This window comes from Cyanistes caeruleus, chromosome Z, assembly GCF_971803275.1.
Source record: "Cyanistes caeruleus chromosome Z, bCyaCae1.hap1.1, whole genome shotgun sequence".
Lineage (NCBI taxonomy): Eukaryota > Metazoa > Chordata > Aves > Passeriformes > Paridae > Cyanistes > Cyanistes caeruleus.
In genome coordinates this window covers 31,813,099-31,838,835 of record NC_141732.1, presented here as the reverse complement: position 1 = coordinate 31,838,835, position 25,737 = coordinate 31,813,099, and the positions used below count along the sequence as shown (strand labels likewise).

Here is a 25,737-nt window from a genome sequence, read left to right as displayed (position 1 = left end):
CTGTGGGGTTCCTCCATGGGCTGCAGGTGGATCTCTGCATCCCCCATGGGCTGCAGGGCGCAGCTGCTTCACCATGGGCTGCACCAGGGGCTGCAGGGGAATCTCTGCTCCCATGCCTGGAGCACCTCCTGCCCCCCCTTCTCCACTGACCTTGGTGCCTGCATAGTCATTCATCTCACATGTTCTCACTCCTCTCTTCTTTTATCCAAATTAAAACTGCCCACAACCTTTAATTTCTTTTTAAATATGTTTTCACAGTGGTGTTACCATCATCTTTAATTGCCCATCTTCAGAGCCATCATGGATTGACTCTTCTGCTTCTCACAGAAGCCTCCTCTATGACTGCCCCATCACCAAAACCAGGTCATGCAAATCTAATACAGAGTTGAAAGGCAACAAGGCTTATGAAAGGACAAGAAAACATATCTCATGAAAAATGGCTGAGGGAGCTGGGGTTGCTTAGTCTCCAGAAGAGGAGGCTCAGGGTGACCCCATCACCCTCCAGGGCTCCTGAAAGGATGGTGAAGTGAGGAGGGGTCAGTCTCTCCTGCCGTGCCTGCAGTGAGGGGACAGGAGGAAATGCCTTAATCTGAGACACAGGACATTCAGATTAGATGTTAGAAAATAATTTTTTCACTGTCAAGGTGGTCAGGCATTGGAATATATTTCCCTGGGAAGTGGTGGAGTCCCTATACCTGAAGGTGCCTGGGGCATCTGGATATGGCACAGGTGATGTTGTTTAGGGATATCAGTGGCAATATCAGGTGGATGGGTGTACTTACTAGGTGACCTTAAATGTCTCTTTCAACCTTGGTAGTTCTGTGAATCTATATAGCAAAGTTTATGCTATCATTGAATACACACATTCCAGCCCTTTCAGTGACCATCTTGTTTTGATGGTTACCCCTGTTTTTGAACATTCTAAGATTTGAGCTCTGTGACCTTAGATAGAGAAGGAAATACATGCTGTGCTGTGGCTGGATAGCAGGTGCCCATCAAGCCACTTCATCACTCCCCTTCTCAGAAGCATGAGGAGGGGAGAAAACAAGATGAAATAAAACACAATCACTTAATCCTCGCTCGTGTGAACAACTAAATTATAAGCTTTTAGGCTAAGGTACTTAGCAAGGTATAGTGTGGGTTTTTCCCTTTCAAATATAAACTTACCTAAATTGAAGAATAAGACTTTATTTCTAAGCTCCTTAATCACTTTTTAAATACCTTGAATAAAAGCCATAAAATGTATAGTAGGATTCGTTCATAAACACAGGCTATGTATTAAATATGTAATTAATAAGCTGCCAGATATAAACAGTAGATTTTTTTGACTACATGGGAGATAATAAATAATTCTGAAATAATGTTGACATTCCTGTGTTCAGCCTATACATTCTGCTGTATATGATGCCTTCTGAACTGGCTATTTGCTGTAGTGGGTACACGACTTCTTATGGCAGTAAGTGCTGGATGGTGTACTGGGGGGAACCCAGAAACTTTTCAATGCAGTAATTTTTGCCTTTTTCTTGCACTCGGGCATTACAAGGATTTCTGAAGAGCAAATAGCAGAAAATCAAATTATTTTCCCTTTAATGAAATAAACCAAACAGAATTTTCCCTTTAATGAAATAGAGTCACTTTTGTGGCAGTAAGGAGACCCATTTGTTACTGACTTACACACAAAATCTTGGGGAGGTGCCAACCTATTAGCATAATCAATTCGTTTTCCCACTAATATTCAGTGTTCTTTATCTTTATCCATAGATCATCCATCAAGATAATGATTGTTATTCAGGTGTATTTTTTTTATTATTGTAATATAAATGTAAATCTCTCAGATGCACGTGAATATTCTGAATGGTATCTTTAAGAGTTTTTCCAAGAGTGGTTCATGGTACACATACTTAAGGGTTCCTAGATTTTTTCAGTGTTCCAGTAAATCCTAATTACATAGGAAGGGTGAAAAACATACATATACATGCTCCAAACTCACTGCATTTCTAAGTGCCTCTTATCACAGTTATTATTGTGTAATAATTTTATATGCTTGAAATTTCCTATTTTCCAGTTACAAAACTCGGCAGGATTCATTAAGATACAAGTTATGGAATAATGTTCATTTGTTCTTCGTATTTGTCTGCAGGAGAGAAAATTATATTATCCCCAAATTATTTTGGGTAACTAGGTAGTTTTGCAGAAATTTGCAGCATTTGGGTGAAAGGCTTGAAAATGAACTATAATAGTAGAAACAAATGAGAGGTATGTGAAAGTTATAGTAATTTAAAAAGTGAACCAGCTTTCCTTTCTGTAGGAGAAGCAAATCAAGGTAAAATCTATGCCTACTTTTCAAGTAGAAACTGAACTTCTTGGTATCTGCTGTCAGGTGTAAAGCTCATGGTGATGATCAGAATATGTTACACAAATTTTGTTACTTTTTTGCAAAATTTGCAGATGTAATGGTGTATATTTGTCTGACTCTAGTTTTGTTGCAGCTCCTTTTAGGTCTACCCCGTAGAGCTATATAGGATTTCAAGTTTTTAAGTATAATTTTCAAATATGGTGCCTGTGAAACAACCCAAAATTCTAAAGTGATATGACAGTTACATTTGTTATATTTTCCCCAAAACAAATAGGACATAACAGTGGAGACCCATGTACAACCTAAGACTATTTATTCACTCTTTCATTTGAATTATTTTGATTGAAGGATAGTTTCCTTTAAGTAACTGGATTTTCTGAATATCTCATGCTACTGTTGTATGTTGTAGCCCAATGTATAGTAGCAATAATTATACTAAAATCTTGTAATTTGTTGTGAAGTATGTTTGACATGTTCATTTCTAAAACCTTTGTTTTGTAGCTAGATTCTAATCCTTGACTACAACATAGCTTGTCTATATTTGTTCCGTGCCCCTCTAGCTACAATTTCCCTTTTTACTAATGCTTCCCCCTAAGTACAGTGTTTGAAATCAAAGTAGAAATGTGATAAGGAAGAAGGTCATACATGACAAAGGGATGTAAATTTGTAAGACTATTTTCAGAACACTGTATGAACTCACATTGCTATGTGGGGTAAACTTGAATAGTTTGCCTTTATTTATAAGCAACTGTTTTGACTTTTTGTCTTTACTGAAAAATTTAGTTACACTAACTTACATGAAATTCAATTCCATAAATTGAAAACTTGGTTTAGATTTTTCTTTCTTCCAAGACCTCGAGTTATCTCCCAGGATGACATCTTCAGAAAAAGTGGTCATTCTGACATATTTCCCAATCACACCTCCTTAGCAATCTAAATGCATTTGAAAGAACTACATCATAATTTTGCTCTCCTACAGCTATTGGTAACCTTTAAATTGCTCTGATAGGCATCTTTTCTATGGATATGTGAGCATAGGCGCATCTGTCACTTAATGCCCTTATATTTTCAGTTACTCATTCCTGAACATCAGCTCCTTGATTCATATAAAACCCTATATCTTGTACACAGACTTCTTGAGTTGTTGCTGCTAGATATTGAATAACTGATAGAGAGTAAGATTAATGAGTTCACCAAGAATAGTGTCATTCTTCTTCCTTAGCCATGTTGAGGAAAATCTCCCACTGCTTTCAGTTGCTGGAAAATTGAAAGTTAAATTCCTTATGAAAATTAGATTCTGTATAGAAAATGTAATGAAAGTGATATTGTGTGGCTTTTATTGTTCCTTGATGTACTTTTATTTCAGATCTCAACTCTAGAAACTTTGATGGGCTTGGAAGTAGAGTCTAGCTGAAGAGGTCTTATGATTGACATTTAATTAACAGATTTGTTGATATGGATTTCAGAGCACATTTCTACGTTCTGTTCCCTACACAGAAAGCTTGCTAAAGGTGCCAAAAATTAACAGACTCAGGATCACTTGATTTTACTGACAGGAGTGAGGCCCAGGCAGCAGATTTTAACATTTTAGCAGCCCAGACGTTCGATTCTTGACTCTCTTACAGGGCTGTTTCCAAATAGATTTGCTTCTTACGGTGCTCCTTAGAGGATCAGGCCAAGTCACTGCTGCTAGAAAAGAGAGACGCTAGAGACTTTGTGTTTTCAGGACATTTAATTTCTGTTTGTTGTTCTTGTTGCTAAAGTCACACTGGATTGGGTTTTTTATTTGTTAGGAAAAAATATGTATGTGTAGGGCCTGTAATATTCATTTTCTAGACTAGTAGGAAGCACAGGCAGTCACAAACTCTTTAGCTTTTAGGCTAAGCCTATACAACTCTGAATTATGGAAACTGCAGCTGTGTTAATTAAGTCTTTAAAGCCTGTAGGACCAATCCAGCCTAGGAGAAGCATCAGCTGTATTTTCACCCTTTACAGAAAGTACATTATGCCATCTAAATGCTGTAACTTTCACTTGGAGCCAAACCTTAACACCTATATCCTTGTGAAAGGATGGGCATCTTCCTTGAATGAATTTTCTTCAATATGAAGCAATTTCCTGAAATGTCATCTGCCTTGTGTGTTTTAGGTTTCCATATTTTTCAAAATTATATCTGTAATTTTCTCATTTAGCTCAACCATCATCCTTTATTTCTGTGTCATCTAACAACTGCCTTTGGAACAGGCATATTTGTCTTTCCATAGACAAAAAAAATATGTCGTCAAATGAGGCACGTGCTTTCAAAGGGAAATTAAGTACGTCACCTAGTCTGAAATGTGAAAGCCATGTGGTGCTGGTTCTTCGCTGTCATTATGTAAAGATGTAGCATCTGGGGCATAAGAAAAAGTCAGGAGAGATGCCGCAATAAAAAGTGTCACAACAAGTCAATCCTTGTTCTCTCGCTCTGCCTGGCAAATTTGAATAAAATAGAGGTTTAAATAGGAAAAACTTTAAATGGTGGAACTCTTGAAGAGATACATTGTATTTGTCTTGAAAGCTTTTACATGTACAAGCAATTGGAAATGACTCCCTCAAACATGAGAACAACTTTAATAACTGTCAAGTGTCAGTGAAGTAGACACGTAAACAGAAGAAATGTCACAGTCCATCAGCTTTTCTTTACTTCTCCTATTCACTTCCCTTTGCTTAGTGACCTAGGCATATATAAAGACTCTGTGCGTCAGTTCTGTACTTTATCTGTTACAGAAAAATGTTGGTACATCTGCTTTGCACTTTTCCTTCTGCACAGCTCCCGCCTAGAATTCAAATTAGATTTTCATTTTGAAATTTAAGAATAAACTGTCCTTGAGAAATGATTATGGTAAAAAAAAAAAGATGCTGTGGTATTTCAGATTTATTCTCCTTCAGTGATTTCTATAGTGAATCTTCTCACTGCATATCCAAATCCAAAAGCTTTTTAGCTGTTGTGCAGGCAAAGTCAATTTAGTACCTGAAAGTAATGCCAGGGGCTTGATTACCCGTCTCTACCAATTTTATCAATGGAAAATGTGATTTTTGGTGACAGTTTAATGCTGTAACACTATAGAGAGATACTAGAGAGGCACACTTGCATTTCAAACATCTGAGAAAAAAAGTCAGTCACACCAGAAACAGAGTCCATACACATCCAGCCTAGATTTACAGGCACAATGGATTAATTTGCTCCATACTACAGCAAGGACTGCAGAACGGGATTTTTAACATAGGAAAATTACTAGAGAGGGGTTAAGTCAAAGTTGATTGTCAAGAATAGAGTTCAATTAAAAACAAAGGCAATAGAAGTATAACTGCATTAATCTAATCAATAAGTAAAATGAGAAAGTTCTTTTTTTGGGTACTTAATCTTTTTCCACAACATTCTGATCATCAAAACATCTTAATTGGATGTTTTATTCCACCCTTTGAGAAACAGACAACAGCAGGCTTTCCCTAAGGATCTGCACTGAGAGAGAAAAGAGTTAGTGTCATGTTTTCTAGAAATTAAAAGATAGAACACGTTTCTAGTGTATGTTTAGTGCCTATTTCCACTAAAAAGAGCAAAAGGGAATTTCAGCTCTCCTGCAGAAGATACTGATAGTCTCCAACCGCTATTTCAGCAGAGCCTGAACTCCTGGCTCAGCATTTTAGATTCCTGGAGAGCCCATTTGTTTCAATTCCAATTTCTGACAGTCTATTAGAGACAGTAAGGTGATATTTATTTCTCTTCTTTGAAAGGTGAAGTAAAGGAAGAGTTTCATCAGCAAACTAAAGAAATATAAATTTTCTTATTATATATAGAATGTATATACTGAATATCAATAAATCATGAAGGAGCTAGTTTGTTAGGGACTAAGGAAGGGATAATTTCCTTTAAAAATAAGGGAGGAAAGGCCCCTAAAGAAATATAATGCTGCTTCTTTTTTAAAACGTTATAAGCTCTTTTGGTACTTCAGAGTTGCAGGAAGACCAGAAAATAAGTTGCAATTATTTTTCATATTATTCCTATTGCAGGGCTGTGTATTTTTTGTATTCTTTCTTTTTGTGTGTACTATGCAACAGCCCAGTCCAGACAAGAGCAAAAACAGACTTTCACACAATTCAGAGGTTTAACCATTGGCGTCTAAGATAGTCACATTTTTTTTCTTCTGTTCATAGATCAGATAATGTGAGGAAATGTCTTATAACTGTGCAAGAATAACTCATCCATTTAAATATTCTTACCTATAGGTCAGGAGGAAGGTGGTAGAAAAGGACAGGATGCTTTCACTTATTTGAATACAGTTATAAGGAATCACAGGAACATGAGGGCAGATGACGTATTAAATAAAAACTAAAATCTGAAGTACAAGATAGACCAATCTTATGCAAATCTTTTCAGAACTAAAATAAATTCAGTTTTTCTAGTGTAATGAACATTATGTATATATATTTATATATATGCCCATCTTTATGCCCCCCATATATTTTTCCACCCACAGAAGAAACCATTAGCTTACAGAGAGTATGAGGGTGGCCAGGTTTGGTTATAGTTTATCCTAACCATAATTAAGTGTATTTTGTGTTGGAAATAAATTCCCTCAGGAACATAATAAAAAGGAAAAATATTGTGCAATGCAATTTGTGTAGAACTTGGGAAAGAACTGTTGCGACTTCTGGATGCCAAACACTCTAATGAAAGAGAGCCTTTCATTTAAAGGAAAACCTGTTTCATTACTGTATCAGCAGTGTATTAGGTAGTTTTTGACATAAAGAATACTTAAAAGTACTGGTTCAGAAAGAACAGGTGAATAGGTTTATGCAATACATATATCTATATATCTCTATATATACACACACATATATATTCACACACATATATTCATACATATATATGTATACATACATATATATATATAAACTGTTCCCTTATTTACTTTGTATTTGCCAAAGTGGATTCTTGTTTTTTGTTAACATGTGACTTTCCAAATTGCAATGCATTTTGTCCCTAGAAACAATAATTTCAATTTGTTGGAGGCTTATTTTTTGATTCCTTAGTTTAGTTCCTCTGTCTTTGAATAAGATGTATTTTCCCAGCTGGAACTCTTCTCTTTGCTGCTCTCTGAAATTTCAACACCATTTCCTCAAAGCAGTTTCAACAAATCTTCCCTCCTTCCAAAATCTGATTTGGATTACTCTTCCCAAGGAAACAGAACAGAGGCCACACAATAAAGCACTCTGTAATTCATAATGGTGCATCTCTTATTTCAAAGCGGACGATTAAATCACTGTTTTAAACAAAGTCGATAAGAAGTCACATTGCTCTTGAAAATCTGAGAAGCTGAGTAAGTAATGCCAAGAATCATATAAAATCATATGGAGGAACTTCCTTATGTAACTTGAGAAAAAATCATTTACTGAACTCTAATTTTTAACTTCAGAACACAGAAAAAACCCTATTTCTTCAAAATGAAACTCAAAAAACTAGGAAAAAGATTTATCTTCTTATAAAGTATTTCAGTTCTCAACTGAAGAACTCACTCTCTTTAGCAGTACCTTTAGATATATTAAGAAATCAGGAAGTCTGAAATATGCTTAGACGTATTTATTATTAACATGTCTGTTTGTTTCCTAGAAATTGTTTAACTGCTATGGCTTATTGATTCAATTTCATTTCATAGTAAAAGCATCTCCTGTGGATGTGAAGCAGAACATTCTGACATCTTATTAATTTCAGCTAGAATGCTATGTATAGGTAGTAAATTATTTTCTTCCCTCATTTTCCCACGTTGTGCTTTCCCTGGAGAAATCCACTCTACAGGGCATTTAAACAATGAGGAGGACACAGGGGTAGCCCCAAGAGTATTACGTAGCAGATTGTCTGAGTATGATTAGACTGGGGGGAGCTCTGAGCATGAAAACCTGCTGATACTGTCAGCATGACAACAAGATGCTCTAAAAAGTGTTTACTTCAAGTGGCCTTTCTGTTATACAGTTACCTCTATAGAGCAATCTGAGAGCACACTGGGCAGGGTTTTGAATTTTATTCAATTAGGAAGAAATTTTCTGTGTCGGTCTCATATCATTTCAAATTAATTTTGGGAAGAAATGTAGTTTATTGCTCTTCATTAAAACATCCTCTTGAAGTCAAATGAAGCTTGTTTAGCTGCTCTTGGAAGATTGTTGTTTTCTTCCTTGCACTGCTGAAACTCTTAATTCTCCTCTGAGGTCTTCAGAAGTTTCTAATTACAATACTATACATACCTTACAAGGTGAAAATGAAAATTCAGTCCTTTTCTCCCAAAACCTCCAAAGTCAGTACAAAACCTCCACAGCAGCAAAATTTTATAAAATGTGGCATCAATAACTAAACATGCCAGCACATGCTGATGCTTAATTTTGAAGGAAAAGGATAAATTTTGTCATAATTATTCTTCTTTTATGCTGAAAAGAGGAGAAATCAGGTTTGACTGCAATAGACCAATCTATGCATATTATGGAGAACTTCTTGCCAAATATATGGTCCATCAGCATTAATTATAGCTCTAGAATATGTTTTAAGACTATTTGGATGATCCTATATTACAAAACCGACTGTTGTCAGAAGACAACAACAGGTCCATGCTGGATCTGTGGACCAGGGACCTTCCTGTGCTTACACTTAACCTCAGATCACCTAGATCCTTACTGGGCCCCACCACAAGGGGAAGTGGGAGCTGGTTCTTGTGGCCAGCACTAGAGGAATGCAACGGCATTCTTCTTTGCTTTTCCTACATAATAATTTAATATTTGTCACAAAAATGTCATAGAATATCATTTAGTAGGTAATTTTTGGGAAAATGTTCAGCATGTTGAGTCTGTTCATTGCTCATTGTGTTTTGCATTAATAGACATTTAAGAAGTGCCTGAATACATTTAAATATTTTGTGAGATGCTGCCTTATGACCCAGTGTTGTACATGCTGTCATCACTCTCCCTGGCATTGTGTATGTCTAGGGAAACAATCATATAGAATTAGTTGCTTTTCTCATCCTTATTCCTCCAGTAACCTGGAGCTGACGAGTTTGAATCAAATACAACTGGGTAGATACCTCAAAGATTGGAATTTCTGGAGGTTTTGTTGAAGTCAGTGATGAGTAGAGGGAAGAGTCCCAGACCAATGTTCCATGGAGGCAAAGGCTGATGTCTGAGCCCTGTGGACACCTGCTTTGCTGGTCACAGCACCTGTTCAGGTAGGGTGAGATACACAACCTGTAATCTTCAGGCCTGTGGGAGGAAATATAGGACACATGGAAAAGGAAGAGAAAAGAGGACAAGTACTGGAATGGCTGCAGTGGCATCAGGTTTTGGGTGAGAGATGAATTTTCTACAATAAGAAAAGTGAGCAAGGCATTAAATGGAAATCTGGCTAAAGAGCTTTTACTGTGTTTTCTCTCTGTTCACTGAATCTCTTTTTTATTTTGTACTTTATATTTTCAAGAGAGTGAAAGGGATAAAAACAAATTTTGCAGCCCTGAATTTTTAACAAATTATTTGGAATAATTAATCGTACAGAAGAATTGCTTTAGCTGCTTTTATAATGGTCTAGTTTTATCTATATACATTCATTTCCCTTCCCATCCAGCCCCAAAGTACAGAAATTGCTTTTCGATATTTGTTTTTAGACCAACATCTTCACTTGTAGTCTGTCTTCTGAGACCTAGCTAAAAACTATGAAAACCTGAAACCAGTTAGCAGATATTTTGGGGGAAATAGATAATTCACGTCCGGTATTGACATGGCATCATATTGAATATATTGCTGGTGGCATGAGGGAAAGCCTGGCTCTAATGGGAAGAGAAAACCATTTTGTTTCCTTTCTAACACCTCAGTTAGTAATGGCAAGCTAGCATTGCCTTTTTTATTAATTACCTCATGGGAGTAACCCACAAGGTTGTGATTTATCTCTGGCTCTACAGAGAGCACACTGGGTGGGAAGCAGTAACATTTTTTCATTAGATATTTTTATTTTGCATAAGCATTTTGTCCTTTGCCTTTGGACCTTCTCAGAAATACAAGACAGTTACATGCAACCATTCTTCTGAAGTTGTTCATTATCTGGGTTTGACTTGCACATCCAGAAACTGTGGGACACAAGCTCCTGAAATCATGCAGTCAACTTGTGTGTTTTACACAAATGTGCACGTGACGTTCTCTTAGATAGGAACTTGAATTATTCAGATATTTCTACAGTAATTGATTACTGAATGTTTTTGTAGGCTAATAAGAGATGTGCCTCTTGCCACATAAATTGACAGGTACAAGATGTCTCTATACATCAGTGAGTGAGGTTTTCCCTGTAAGATAACTCTTAACATTTGGTTCCCTGTGATGTAAAACAAACCTCCTAGACTACCTGGACGTCTTTCTAGCTCCTGAAAGCATCAGCATGACATCATGGTGAATCCAGTGCTGGCAACAGGTTTTACAGACTGTTCCTAAGCCAGGATCCTAAGCAGACCTTTCATTGCACCGCTAAAATAGTTCTGCTGATCACCTGTCCACTTTCAGGTCTGTTATTCACAGCTGTGCCTCATTTGCATAATTAATGACATCAAACCAGAGTTGCCTCTTTCTGAGAAGTTTAAATGTTCCATACAAAGAAGATATGTGGAAAGCCAAAACTATATAAGCTGAGCATACATTAATTATCTATTTAAATATATGCAAGTATGAAGCATTCCATGTGGAAAGTACTTTTAGAGATAGTGAAATTTTGTGCCTTTTTCCACTGTATAATAAACCAGGTCAGTGCAGAGTAATGCTGTACTTTTTTGGATGGTAATCAAAAGATTTACATGCAAGGAATAGAATATTAGACAGTGATTTGTCTTAATGGAATCTATAATAACATTAGCCATGTAGATATTGAGATCATTTTTGGGTTCCTATCAAATTTATCAGTCTTTGATGTCTGCCCTTCATTTTCTTTTCATTTGATTCCTACTGCATTAAAAACTGAAAAACAAGTATTTTCTTTAAGTATAGCCATTTTCCAAGAGAAAATTTATTCTGACGGCAGTTAAGAATTATTGGCACATCCATAGGTTGTTAAAAATCCTTTCTGAGTAGCTGTTTTTCAAGCATTTATTTCTTTTATCCATTCATGCAGAATTTCACTGTTTGAAAATTTGAAGGAGGAAGTTATTTCATCTCTTTCTTGTGACCAGCTTACATGCTTCACAACTTACATGCTTGACAACTTTCCTGTCAATTCAAGATCAGTTTGATTTATTTTTATTACATTCATAGGAAAACTAAAACAAAACATGAGAACAAAATCATTGATTTGACCCAAAATTTAGAATCTAACTCTTTAGCAGAGAGAGATGAAAAAAAAGTTGAAAATGCAACTATGATGTATGAATGCAATGTTTTACTAGTATTTGTGTCTGTGTTTTGTGGAAGTGGTGTTGAAGGAGCAAGTGAAAACTCCTCTCTCCTGTGGGAGAATATTCTCAATAGTAGTGAGAAAATACATGTCATTTTCTGGTTTTATGCTTACCTCATGATTCAGGATGAAGTAAAGTTAGTATTTCACCATTCAATAGAAAAGTTTTGAAGAAGTATAAATCAAAACACAGACAATTTTATATGTAGATATTTGGACTGGCAGATAAAATTTCATTTTTTTTTAATATAATTCTGCATATAGGCCTACATGTGTAGGTTGATTGCATTATTTAGAATTTTTCTAAGTAATTTGTAATGAGCTGTTGGATGGAAAGAAAATTCACTGTACATAATACTCTATCTTGAGAAATAAAACAGCACATGCAATAAATTTCCACAATTAAAAAAAAAAAAAAAATTCCTTAAGGTGAGCCTAATTGATAGTGAAGCACATAGGCTGTAATAGCAGCTCTTGTTGCATTCCAGTGACAAGGTATGATTACCTTGCCAACTTCATGACAACAACGAGATCACTTCCACATGATAGGGTAGGAGTCAGGTTCCTCCACAGAACACACCATCCAGAATAGGCAATGTCTCTACATCATACAAACTTTTAAGCACCATGTAGTTTTCATATTAAATAAAGGACAACAGCAGTGGTATAGGATCAGCCCCTGATTACCAGATTAATCTTGTGAAGAATCTGATAAAGGAAGAATGGAATTTCAATGTAGAAAAGCCAGAAAAAATTAAGCAAATGTGCGATATAAGAACAGATGTACAAAGTAAAATTGAAGGCCCCCCCTACCCCAGCATTCCTTCCCTAATAAGTGAAAATATTTTTTTTCAAGAAGAATATAGATTCTAAACAATTATATAATGCTTCCCTGATATATTTGCCCAGCCTCTAAGAAACTGCAATTTAGGAAGACTATGAGTTGGAGATATTCCTTATGTTTTAGCAACCTATAGTGGATTTCTTTTCAAAAACTCTTTTCACTCTTGCTTTGGAGCAGGGTAAACCCATGATCAGCCATGACATCTAGTGAGAAGTCTTTCATCACTTAGGTTGTTCTCATAGTCTGGAAACAATCACTTCCTTTTCTGCTTTGTACTTGTTAAGTACAAATTGTGTATGCTGGCTCTTAGCTAGGCTTCATGATGTTACACCAGTATTTTGATTAGATGAGTATACAGTGATTTCAGAAAATAAGCCATTTTTAATAATGTATTTTGTTATGCATTAAAATAATCCAGACATTAAAAATCACATGTGATGTGGAAATATTTGCCATTATCAACACTATCTTCTAAATTGCCTTTACCCTATATTTTGCAGACTTTTTTCCTTGGAGAAGTCAGATGAAAGACTTGAAGCAAAATTGTTTGTTTGTAGTATGCTTTGCTAGGCAAAATCATTATTCTGTACTTGTAAGAGATGTAATTATTTTTTTCTTTACAGAATACTTATAAAAACTACAAAGGCAGATTGAAAAGGCCACCTGATCACAATAATTCAAACCTAAATCAGCTACATATTTGACAGTTTTCTTCGATACTAAATAACTTAAATTTAATTTGTTAATTTGCTAACTGCTGCAGATTAAATAAGATGCTTCAAATGCTTAGATATTTACCCCTTAGTGAGATAAATTTGTTATCTTTCCATAGAGATGTATGGGATAGATGTAGAGAGATGAAATACATGAAAAATTAAGCTCTGAATAAGAAGCAAGATGTTGCTGTTCTCCAGCAAGAAACCTTATTTGTTTTTCTCCTTTTTATTGTTCTTTCAGTCACTCTCGATAAATCCTGTTTTCCAGGCTTCTTGATGATTCTTGTTGATTTACTATCTTCATTTGCTTGCCTCAGCTTTCTCTTAATCCTACATCAGTGGTTGATCACAGGGTGTAAAAGCGGCATGTCCAAGGTGTTTCTTAACCGATCATTCAGAAAGATTAGAAACATTTCCCAAGCTGAGTAAGTGGCAAAACGGATGACCTCCCACTGGTCACATAAAACATATTGTTTTACTAATTTAATAACTAACCTAAACAAGTAAATCTTCCAAACCTCACCTCCCTGCTGCTCCCATCTTTGTCTGAGATTGAGCACCCAGCTCCTCACTACTTATCTTTGGGATTTCGCAGCACTGATATTCAGACAGTGGAAAAAAAGAAGTAAACTTAGAAAAAAGTGAAGTACACTTATGTAGCTTTTTTGTGTTTCCAATCACACTGTGTCAAATTTATTTGAAATAATAGCGCATCATCAAATTATTTATTTACAGATTTACTATATTAATAAAATGCAGTAATAAATAAAACAGAATATTACAAGTTCTAGCACAAGGGCATTATAAAATAAGAAAATACTTTGAATCTTTTGGAACATAACCCAGTTATATGCTAAAGTCAAAGCTTAAGTCTTGTTCATTTTTTTAAGGTATATTAGAGATCCAGTCAGAGAGTATATTGTAGAAAGAGCCACACACAAAATGCTAGTTCAGTCCAGGAACTTCATGGTTTTGTCCAGTCTTTGAAAGATCGTTCAAAGAGAAAAACTAAAAAAAATAATAAAAATAAAAAATTATGGTGAAATCATTCTTTTATGAAATGCCATGGTAAACTTCCTTTGAAATTATATATATAGCATTAATATTGTTTAGTTTGTGTCCCCACTGAATAAAAAATGAACCTCAGCAATATCATCATTGTTCTACAAACTTTAGAGTCTGCTTAATTAAAAACTCCTCATTAAATTCACTGTCTAAAGCTATTTGTCAGTGAACTGGTTTTGCTTGTTTGTCAAAATTCCAGTCTCACAAATTTGTATCATTTTCTGCTAAGTAAGGACTATTCAGGTTAGTGTTTTTAATGATGGCAATATTGAGATAACATCCTGTGAAGTTCTCCAAATGTCAGAATTAATTTCTCTTATCAGCATACAAAAAATCCAAAAGTAATTAAGATATACTGAAGATTTTTTTTTCACCAATCTAAGAAATCTCATGTAGAAAATAACTACATCTGCTGATCCATTGCTTTCTAGCAGAGAATAATGGGATATATATATATAGGATAGCCAGCAGTGTGCTCATTTATCAGAGAAGAAAAGTCTTAGTCTAGTTAGCACTGCTGAGCTTTGTCTACATTGAAAACTTAACCAGTGTTGACAGTGTTTGTAAGAAGTGTATGTAATAGAAATGGTGATAAAAATAGTTCAGTTGCAAGAAAAGATGGGGAAAAATGCATTGCACATATATCTGAAATTCCTTCTTGACTTCCAAAGCAACTAAATTTTGGTTCACAGTCTCAATATTTGAATATGTGGTCCACATCACGAAGACTTTTTGAAGACTTACTGCTATTTTAAAAATAGTGTATAAAGTTTTATAAAGAAAATTTTCTTACGGGTTTCTTGATCACTAAATAAGGTTTAATGAAAAATTATCTTTTGCCTGTTTTTTGAAAAAGAATGGGAGACAAATCTTCCTTTTATCTGTTTCATTTTACAGATTCAGAGTGAATTTTCTTACAAAACAATCTCTTTTACAGGAATTCTTTTAAAACAGAAGAATGACTCTTTGCTTTCACATTTGCTCTTCTACTGGTCTTAAACTCTTGTAAAACCTCTGAAGAAAGAGCTCTATGCCATGTAATTGGTGTTTACTCTCTTGTTTCTTAAAATGAAAAGCACTTTAGAAGTGCTTGAAGAAGTAATAATGTAATATTTCCCCTAATATTCACTGAATAAAATGATTTGAAATTTCTTCTCTCTCATCAGGTGTGTAAGTGCAAGGGGTTTTTGATTCATTTACATCTTGCTTACATCCACCCTTAGGAAAAACAAAACTCATAAAAACCCCAAATCAAACCAAAAAAAGCCATGGTCAAATACACTAAAAATCCGGTCTCAGTGAGGCTGAATACTCCAAAGCTGAAGGGCACAGCTGTCACCTGCATTGCTGTCTCTGATGGCTGAGGAACATCACAGCAGGCTTGAAGAAAGCAAGAATTGCAGCCTTAACCCCTTATTGTACAGACTGTATAGCCTGTGTCACCCTCTGCATGTGAAAGGGATGGAAGTGAAAACATTGACACCCCTGACATTAGGACTTGAATCTATTTAATAAGCATTTTTACTCAAGTCACTATTTCTAAACAAAATTGTTTCCTGGCTGGTAAGAAACTTGCATTTTTTTTCCTATCAATCCTGTACTTTCAGTTGTCCTCCCTGAAATACATGTGCAGCTGAGTATGTACAATTCTCTTCTAATCCTGGGTCTTAATCTGCCATTGTTCATTTTGAAAACTGAATTCACTGAAAACAATTTGGTAAACCAGTGACTCATGTATTATTTAGAATTCAAATGGTAAAAATTTGATCCTGGATGTAATGTAAGTTATACTAAAGTGATTCTAGAAAGCTTTTATCATTTTCCTGTAATTCTAAGTAGAACTCTGCTTGCTTGCTTTTTGCAACTCGACTTGTTTGTTAGGCTTCCTGTGGGTTCACTCATTTTCAATAATGCTGATAACATAACATTAACCAGTTATGGAGTTTCATTTTCTTGGTTTTTTATCTTTTTTTTTTTTTTTTTGCTATTCCAACAGTAAAACAACTTCTGCGTGATTATGCATGCCAGATTTGAAACAAAGATCAAATGCTTTATCTACCAGTACTTCAGAAGAACTTAGCTTTTTGGGGACTTTCCTTTCTCCTCTCTTCAGCATTTTGAAGTCATTAGATTTAAGAGTCTTTTGAGAATCAGTGGCACAGTCTGTAAACAGAACAGGAATGTAAAAGAGGGGACAGGGGAGAACACTTTTCTTTTGCAGAAGGGTGAGACCATGGCATTGGCTAGTCTAGTGCTAAGAGCTTATTGATGTAGAAGTGGTGTTAGAGGCGTAATGCCAATCACAAAGTGAGTGAACTTCAGAGGAGTATGGAACAGATAACAGGCAAATACAGCCTTTCAAGAGGGTGACTGCACAGTGGTCAGAATCACAGCTGAGAATACAGGGAGAGCTTCCCAAACAAGGTATGATGTTTGACTGCTTAGCAAAGGCCTGAGGCAGCCAGCCCTAGGTGCATAATGGAAACATTTTTTCTATGCACAGTTATGCATTTCACAGTGTTTTAACAGAAATCTGCTGTGCTTTTCAATCCATGAAACAAAAGGTTTTCACTTACTGATGATTTTCCTAGGCTTTCCATCCTTGAAGTAGTATATCTAACAGGAGGAAGTATATGTCTTGAGTGTAAGATGAAAGAAATAAAAATCCTGTAGGTTTGAAACTCACTATTCAGTGAATAATTGATCAATTGTCTGATCAATATTCTCATCACATAAAAGGAAGATGCGCAGTTAAAAAAGTAACAAGTTGGAAGAAAAATCCAATTTCTATCAGTTCAGTCCAATCAGCTAGTTGAAGGGGACTTTTCCTCTACCTTAATAAAATGGAGAGATTGTCTCTCAGTTCTTCCACAGGAAAGAAAAGGCATTAAATATTTTCAAGGAGGAGGACATGGTCTAGAAAAGAGGAAAACATTATGATGTCTCAAAGCTGAAATTACAAGTCAAAATTTTGTTCCCAAGCTGAATTTAAGAGGAAGAAAAATTTTACTATATTGCTTTCTATATCTGCATTTTAAGAAATAAAGATTAGGAGGTTGGAATAAAATGGGAAGCAAACCACTAAGAAGTTAGAGTAAATCACAGCTACATTCTCTGTCCATTCACCATCACCTCATTTCTGTATGTAATATCTTTTTTATCTAAAATTTACCTAGGTAATGCTCAGAATTGTTTCAAGTTTTTTTTCTCTAATTGTATTTAGCAGTGAATAACACTGTGGAGATACAGTCACCAAAATACAACTGCATGTTTATGACGTACGTTCATACTGTTGGAAAGGGATAAGAAGTTAATCTAATAAGAAGTGCACATTCACTTCGGTTCCACAATTACTCTTTCATTTTATTTCCCCGAAACATTGCCATGGTCTGTAGCTATTAAATACTAATTTCACTTTCCATTTCATCTTATATATAATGTATTTTTAGGACAGCATATTTATATTAAGGGAGAGATGAATCATTAAGTACAACAGGAAAAGTTATATATTGACTTGTCTTCATTTTGTGTGGAATTCATAAACTAAATTAAAGTTCTTCAATTTGGAGGTTTTTACTTTTTTCTAGTAAATTGATCAAACAGTTCATTGATTTATTTTATTGAGCCCATAAAAAAAACATTATTGCCTTTAGTCCTTGTCTACATTCTACTTTTACCTCTAAGTGGATGGCAGATGCTATTGTGGGAAAGCTTAAGACTATAAACAGTAGGTACTCAGCTGCTCATGACCAAAATGCAGTGCCTCTGAAATTTTCATCCTTTTCACTCTTATACATATGACTCATATTTAATCTGTTAGTGATTTTAATTTTATGAGGAAGAGATAGAAGGTATTTATGCATTTCCTGTCATGCTTCAGGTAGACACATGATTAAAACCTTATAATCAAGAAATAATTCTTCACATTCATAGAGTGCTTATCCTGCTACTCAGGACATATTTTTAATTAAAAATCTGAGCTCTGGTATATATGCAAATATAATTATGTTAACAATAACAGCCATGAAAACATGAAAGACTCATCCACTGTCTCGATAGAGCAATAGTGAAGGAAAGCAGTGGGATATCACACACCTTCCTTAGCTTCACAAAATTAATTGTAATAGACACAGTATAAGATGAGGTTTTCACGAGTTTGGCCATCCCTGAGTGATTTGCAGTCTGAACATAAAGGAAATTGTAAGGCAGAACTGGGAAACTAACTCTTCTTGCTATTCTGCAGGAAAAAGTTCATATTTTATGGTGGATAATGTAAATCAGATATGGCACTTCATTAAGACCAGTTCAGAACTAAAAAATACGGAATTTTTACATTTTTGAAATGTGGCAAAAATATGGTAAAATAACACAAAATAGAATATTAGAATATAATCAATTTCCCCATAACCTGTCCTCTGCTTCATACTGAAACCTTTTGTTCCAGTGGTGGAGAGCGGGCAAGAAGTTCATCCTAGATTCTATTGTTAGAAGGATTAATATAAGAAAGCCAAGCTTCTATTACAAGAACTTTGTATGTTATAGAACTTCATAGAACTTTACATGAAGAATCAAGGACAAGATCTCCACAACTTGGAATTTTCTGATGATCAGAAAACCAACACTCTGGTATCTGCAGACCTTGCTAATCCACCCTGTTAAGCAGAATCTCTTCATAATCTTGACAAGCCACTAGTTTAGGTAAGCGTGGCTTTGTGTCAGTCCATTCACAGTTTTTTGGTCATTCATCCTTTACTTATGCATTTGGTTATATATTTATATTTATTTATATGCATACCTTGTTATGTTATACCTTGTTAATGGTTCATTCTGCAGAAGGAAATGTTACAAAAATATATTGTTGTGTAGCCAGCTATTGCATATGGAGAATATTCTTGACTTGCATGGGTGCCTTGATGGCTATTTGACTTAGGAGGGAAGATAAATAGAGGTGAAGTCAGTCATAGCTGTATTGCATGCCAGTTCTTCTCACTCCAAAGTGCCAGTTGGATCTTTTGGGGTCCATTGCAGCCACACTACATGCATATGTGGAATGTCTGCCTCAAGGCTGTGTCTTTGCCTCTCTCTGAATGCCTCTTTTAGAATGAAATAGTTGTACATTTGAACAAAGGAGCAAGTATGGATTACCTGAGAAATAATAGAAAGTAGTGGAGATTAACACAGCATAGGGGAAAATCCCTTAGTTTTTATTTCTATACAGTATTACAACATGGTGAATTTTCATACTTATAAATATATGGGTCGGTCCAGACAGCCCAGAAAACATGCAGTTTTATGTATAGTTATTTGCTTGCAGCAGATCATGTTAACAGATGTTAGCACTTAGCTGCTCTGTCTTAAGTCCTTCCTTCTTTTCTTTCCATGTGTAAAGATGAGGTCTCGCTCATTCTCATTTCAAAAATGCTCTCCATTTAGCAAAACAGATGTTCTCTTCAAATAGGCTTCAGGTAATATGGACATCTCTGCCTTTCCTTAATGAATCCATCATAACCAAATTATATATGCACAAATGAAGCCTAAGTCCTTCAAGGACATAGTCATTAGCTGTGTCATTTTGGATTCACTCTTTGGAATAAATATATCCCTGTGGCTGTTTAAAACATTTAAATTCACAGATTCTCTTTGAAAATAGTGATTTGATATATATTAAGTATATATTGCTATGTACATGGAAAGAAAAAGGGACAAGAAGATATTCACTAAGGTGTAAACTAAGTTGACTTATTGCACAACCATATATCCTTTCACATACATAAAAGGTGAGGCTCTGGTCAATCATCTCTACTACTCCTAACTTATCCACAGTGATATGGCTTAGCTAGCTGGATTTTCCTTTTTATAATGAAGTGACAGAAAATATTTCTAGCTACAGTAATTCACCAATTCACAAATACAACCAACATAGGTTACAGGAAATATTGATTTCTGTCAGTGTAGGTAGATGAAATGCTTCTAAAATATGGCATACAATAACATAACTTGAGGTAAAATGCTCAATGGAATGTCTTCTGAACAGAAAAACTATAGGAAGATCCATCAACATCAGAGTAACTTTAAAGAGTTGAAGCATTTTTATTAAGTGATTTTAAGCCAAGTTTTGCTGAAATCAGCAAACTAGATAGTATGAGACTGGATGACTAGATACAGTACAGAGATACTATTCTTAGCTGCGCAAACTTCATGACAATGTCTGCCTAATTAATCAGCTCTGCCACTTTAATTTCCAATTTTTGTGGTGTGAAAACAAGGAAACTCTAGACACAAACATGTCCCTCAGAGTTGATATTAGCCAGGTACTGTCAAAATCTGTGTAAAACTCTTCCTTGGTGTGAGTGCAAAGCAGTGGAAACATACACTGGATAAACCAAAACATAGTAGAGGTAACAAATACTTGAGGATAGTTGGAATCATCATGCAATCACTATTTCTTTCCTTTTCTCCTTTATCTACTAGGCAACATTCAACCTTACCTAGCTAAAAGTTTTGGTCCTTTTGTTTTAATATTAGGAACACTGCAAACAAACACCCACACTTGTATCAGGTTCTAAGGAAGATGAGACACAATTAAAAGTCCTTCACATCTACAAATAAAAAAAATTTTTAAAAATCCAATAAAAAAATTGCAAGTTGGCTGGAGTGACAGATCCAGCAGAAATAAAGTTGTGTTGTATGTTGGAAACTGGTATGTGTGAACAGGGAATGTAGCAATTGTAGAGTCATAATGTTTGATTATAAATTACATTTGAGGGCTCATTAAGGTACAAGAGCATGCATTTCATTACAAAAACCCAAGGATTTAATATAGGTAAAAAGTCATTATAGCACTCAAGGGCAAAATAAACAGTAAGCAATGCTGAAGCGTTCCTTCAAAATAGTAAAGTAATATATATTCCGCTTTAAGCCTTATCCTAATAAAGAGACCCTAATTCCAGACAACACTCCAAATAACTGCGAAACATAGTATTAACAGATTGATATTTCTCCCATGTGTTGGTTGGCCTGTCTTCAAATTTAATTTAAGGATCTTTTTCTCTTGAAAGTTGGTCTGAGAAGAATTTGACAATGCTGCTAATAATGATTTATAAAAGTCATATAAATACTAAAAATATGGCTGAAGCACAGTCCTGCTCTATCTTCCTCTCAAAGTGGGGTATTTCTTCATACCACTGTTATAAACAGATTATACACTTAGATTACAAATGCATATCTAAGCAGTACTTCGGCCTTTTGTTCCTTTTGTAGTCTAAGTGTTAAAAGCATCTTTTAAGAGCAAACACATCTTTCCACTTCCAACAAAGTTGCTTACCACACTGCTCTCGTGCTCTCTGGGAAATCATTACACTGATGACTCCATTATGCAGATCTAAGTTAGTTTGAAAACCTGCATAGTTGTGGCACTGCAGTGCTCTGTGGTACTTTTCCAAAAGGCTAATTATCTGGTGTCAAGAATATTGCTAGTGGAGTGGTGCTAATTACCTTTTTTTTTTCTCTATTTGTTCAACTAATGAACTTAATTAGGTTCAACTTAGGCCCATTGCTTTTCACCTGTTCCTAACTTGAAATTTGCTGCTGCTTTGTCAGTTCTAATGAAGAAATGTACCTATTTTTTTCCAAATATATTAGCTGTGTCATTTAAACATGTTAGCCCTCTGAGAGATGGCAGGGGTGCCAAGGACTAAGTGAGCAACACAGCCTCATTACAGCTGCAAGAATATTCATAGACAAGTCCTCTTGGTGCACATTTGTGGGTATATGAGAGAGAAGGGTCTAATGGGGAACTTTCAGCATGGCTTGGCTAGGGGTAAAATATTTTCCAGCTTGGGGCAGAGAGCAGGAGAAATACCAGCACAATGGTGGTTCTCACAGAGACAGCCAGGTTGGAACACTCACCCTGCAAAGGGAGTGTGGGACTGGTTCAGTGGGAGCAAATTTGGCTTCACAGCACCTGATGGCATCCCAGTAGAGAGTGAAGTGGATCACAGAGATGGGGGTGTGCTCTTCACAGTGATTTCTGGTAGGAGAATGAGAGATATTGGCCAAAGCAGGTGAAGTTTTAAGGTTTAAGACAAGTTTTTTTTCCCCACAAGGACAGCCAGATACCAGCACAGAGCACAAGGAGATGGTGGCGCCTTTCTCCTTGGAGGATTTCCAAACTCTTTGCAATAAACTCCTGAGAAACCCAGCCTGACCCCGTGGCTGAGCCTGCTCTTTTCAGGGGTTAGGACTAGAACCTCCTGAGATCCCTGCTGGCCTGATGTATTATGTAACTGCTTTGATCCCCTCCATGGTATTTCATCATTATATTCACCTGTCTTATTCATTTTTACCCAGAGATCAGCCTCTGTAAATCACAAACAATTTGAAGACTGTCCTTCAGCAAAACAAAGCAATAGAAATAATACTAAGATTTAGTCCTAGCAGTGGATTTCCTCTGCTTTTCATGGAGTTTTATTTGAGTTAAAGTCTAAATGTCATGGACAGAGAAGTCCTATGCAAATACAAAAGAACTTTTATTTTTACTGTAGTATAGAAAAATCTCAGTAAGTATAGAGGTTGCAAGATTTGTGCTTTAAATTCTTTACACTCCATTTAGATTCAATTTTTGTCTCTTCTGAATGATTCTTCCAGTATCATGGGATACCTCTGTCATCACAATGCTTTCAGTAACATCCACAAAACCTCTGCAAGTCAAGCCTCTACAAGGTACTAAGAGCTATTCTGCAGGGAAAACATCAATTCTACTATATTTCAACTATGAAATATGATACTTGTAAGCAAATGCAATACTTGAATCTATTGTAATATAAAAACAGAGTGATATATCACCTTGGGCTTGGCAATAGTTCTAGGAGTAAAATGACTGTGCTCACTTCCTACTATTAAGAAATGAACATTCTCTCCTATATAAGGTAGAAAAGCATAGCTTTGTGAAGGGTATGTATCCACATCAGCCACTGACAGATAATTTTTTGCAATAGTAGATAAAGTGAGTGCACCAGAATAAATATGCCCTCACTTTTATATTTGAAATTTTGCCACTTTCAAGGCTGCTACGTGGATATAATTTTCCATGGTTAAAGAGAAATTTCCAAGTAATCATAGAACTGACTTTATTTTTGAGATTTGCAGCATCTATTCATGGGGATTTAAAAAGATTAGAAATATTATTTAAATAAGCAAATCAAATGTGGTGAAACCTACAGGACAGAATTATGCTGCACTGCATATATGCCTTTGCCAGTCAAGCCCACACACTCAACACACAGTTATTATACGAGGTAAATAGTGTGTGTGAGCAAACAAGAAAGAATATGGAACTCAATATATTATCTGTAATAGCTGCCTTTTAAGCAGTTGAATAATACCATAGATGTGTTTAAGATCCTGACATGACTTAATAGATAGAATTCAGCAGTTTTGAAGAAGTTGATTTTTTTTTAAATGCTTCTACAATTTCAAAGAGAGGTTCTTCTCCAGCTGCATGGTGAAGTTTTAGGAAGCCAGTTAACATACACTCCTCTAATTCACCTGGAATAGATAAAGTACTACAGTTTTTCTATGTTATACATTTAGGCTGACCAGTATTCAAAGCTCATAGGTGGAAAATACTAGGATCTCCAAATTAAACTTTCTGTGTATTCCATTATTGTAGATTGTACTGTATCTGCACTGATGTCTTCCTCACCAGTTGTCTTAACTTTGCATAATTTTCTCTTTTTAAAATTTAGTTTGGGTTCATATTTTTACTACCTCTGTTATGTCATTAGCATACACTAAAGATGTATAAGAATATTGCAAAAAAATTATCTCCTTAAAATATAGTATCTTTGCTTTCATATTTGAACTTAATGCTTGAAAAGGCATTGTGGATCATCTGTAAGAGAAGTGTATCTCAACAATAAATTAGAACTCTTTGGTTAGAAGCACGGCTACAAAAGCCATCTCTTGATCACTAGTTTCCCTTATGTCTTCACATCTGCTCTATTCTCTGACCCTGCCATTGTCTCGTTATTTCCTGCTGAACAGAAATAATCTCATTTCCTAGAACTGACCTGTAGAGAACTGTCACAACACAAATCACTTGATCACTAGCTTGACAGCCTGAGTCATGTCAGAAAGTCACTGCCCTGCCAAATCTGTTTTAGAAACCCCTGAGGAGCTGACATAATGAATCATTTCTGCCTGGTGAGGCTTGCTGCAGGGTTTTTTTAGGTTTTGTTTCTTGCTTTGTTTTTTTGTGGCTTGGGTTTTTTTGTTTATTTTGGGTTGGGTTGGGTTATTTTGTTTGGTTGATTGTTTTGTTGAAAAGCTTTTGTGTTTATTTTTGGGTTTTATTTGGTTTTGCCTGAATTTTAAAAATCTGTCTATTTTTCACTTTCCTCTTTTTTTGCAGCAATGTTGTTAAAAACAAATGGGATGTGTGCATAAAGCATGCACAGCACTGCTAGTTCACTTCAGGAACTCCAAAGCTGCCACTTGACCAACAGAAATGTCAGCATGAATGAACATAATGTCACACAGTGATTAGAGTTAGCTTCTCTGCACTTACTTTGCTTTGCCTATTCCTTTGGTTTTTGCCTGCTTGATATGTAAGATTTTTTAAACTCATAAGAGGAGAAGTTTCAAATAAATAGATTTTAAAAATCTATCAAAAAATCGACAAAATGCCTGAAGATAACAGAAAAAGAAAATAAAATTATTTTTGTGTTACTGATATATCACTACTGTTTTACATAATTATGTCTTCAGAGATGCAGATGGATTATTAATAATTTGTCATGTCATCAGTTGTTAGGGTGTCATCTGTCATCAGAATTCTCAGAATCCAGTTTCTGTAAATTTTTGCTTTTCCTAGAGTGAATTGATGCAGCAGGGTCAATAATGACTTAGATGTCATTAGTTTTGTGCAGGAAATATGGAAAGGATTATCAGCTATGGAAAACTGTAAGGAAAGATTAAGCCATTGTAATTCTGAAGCTAAAAGTTTTTGGTTAGTATATCATTTTAGAATAATATCACAGCAAGATGCAGGAGGAATTTCCTTCTTGAGATTGGGGTGAAACCAGTCTCCCAAGCTTATTAAAAAAATGTAAAGGCACTAATCTAGGATAGCCATCGTTATGATTCCATTCATTCTTTGATGAAAATGCCCCATTTCAAATCCCTCCTTATGATACTAACCAGCTAAGTACCATTGTTTTGTAGAAACACCTTTTGTCCCTTATTGATGTTGTCAAGCTCTGTATTAATAATAAAGCAACTGATGGAAGGGAATTTAAGAGACAAGACTTGAAC

At 35.4% G+C, this 25,737-nt stretch overlaps 1 protein-coding gene and 1 long non-coding RNA gene across 4 annotated transcripts in view; one reads left to right on the top strand and one right to left on the bottom strand.

Moving 5' to 3' along the window:
- Positions 1-25,737, top strand: part of LINGO2 (leucine rich repeat and Ig domain containing 2) — a 487,296-nt gene that overhangs the window by 372,068 nt on the left and 89,491 nt on the right. The window contains exon 1 of one of the 3 annotated variants that reach the window (XM_086869688.1): positions 18,967-19,122. The exons of the other annotated variants lie outside the window; for them this stretch is intronic. The gene's annotated coding sequence lies outside the window, so the exon portion shown is untranslated. Of the gene's footprint in view, positions 1-18,966; positions 19,123-25,737 lie in introns of those variants that run through there. 3 annotated transcript variants of the gene reach the window in all.
- On the bottom strand, positions 17,770-21,886 carry LOC147648318 (uncharacterized). Its single transcript, XR_015281135.1, has 2 exons — positions 21,749-21,886; positions 17,770-19,569 (listed from the first exon to the last, which is right to left on the bottom strand). It is a non-coding gene; the product is annotated as an uncharacterized LOC147648318 (long non-coding RNA).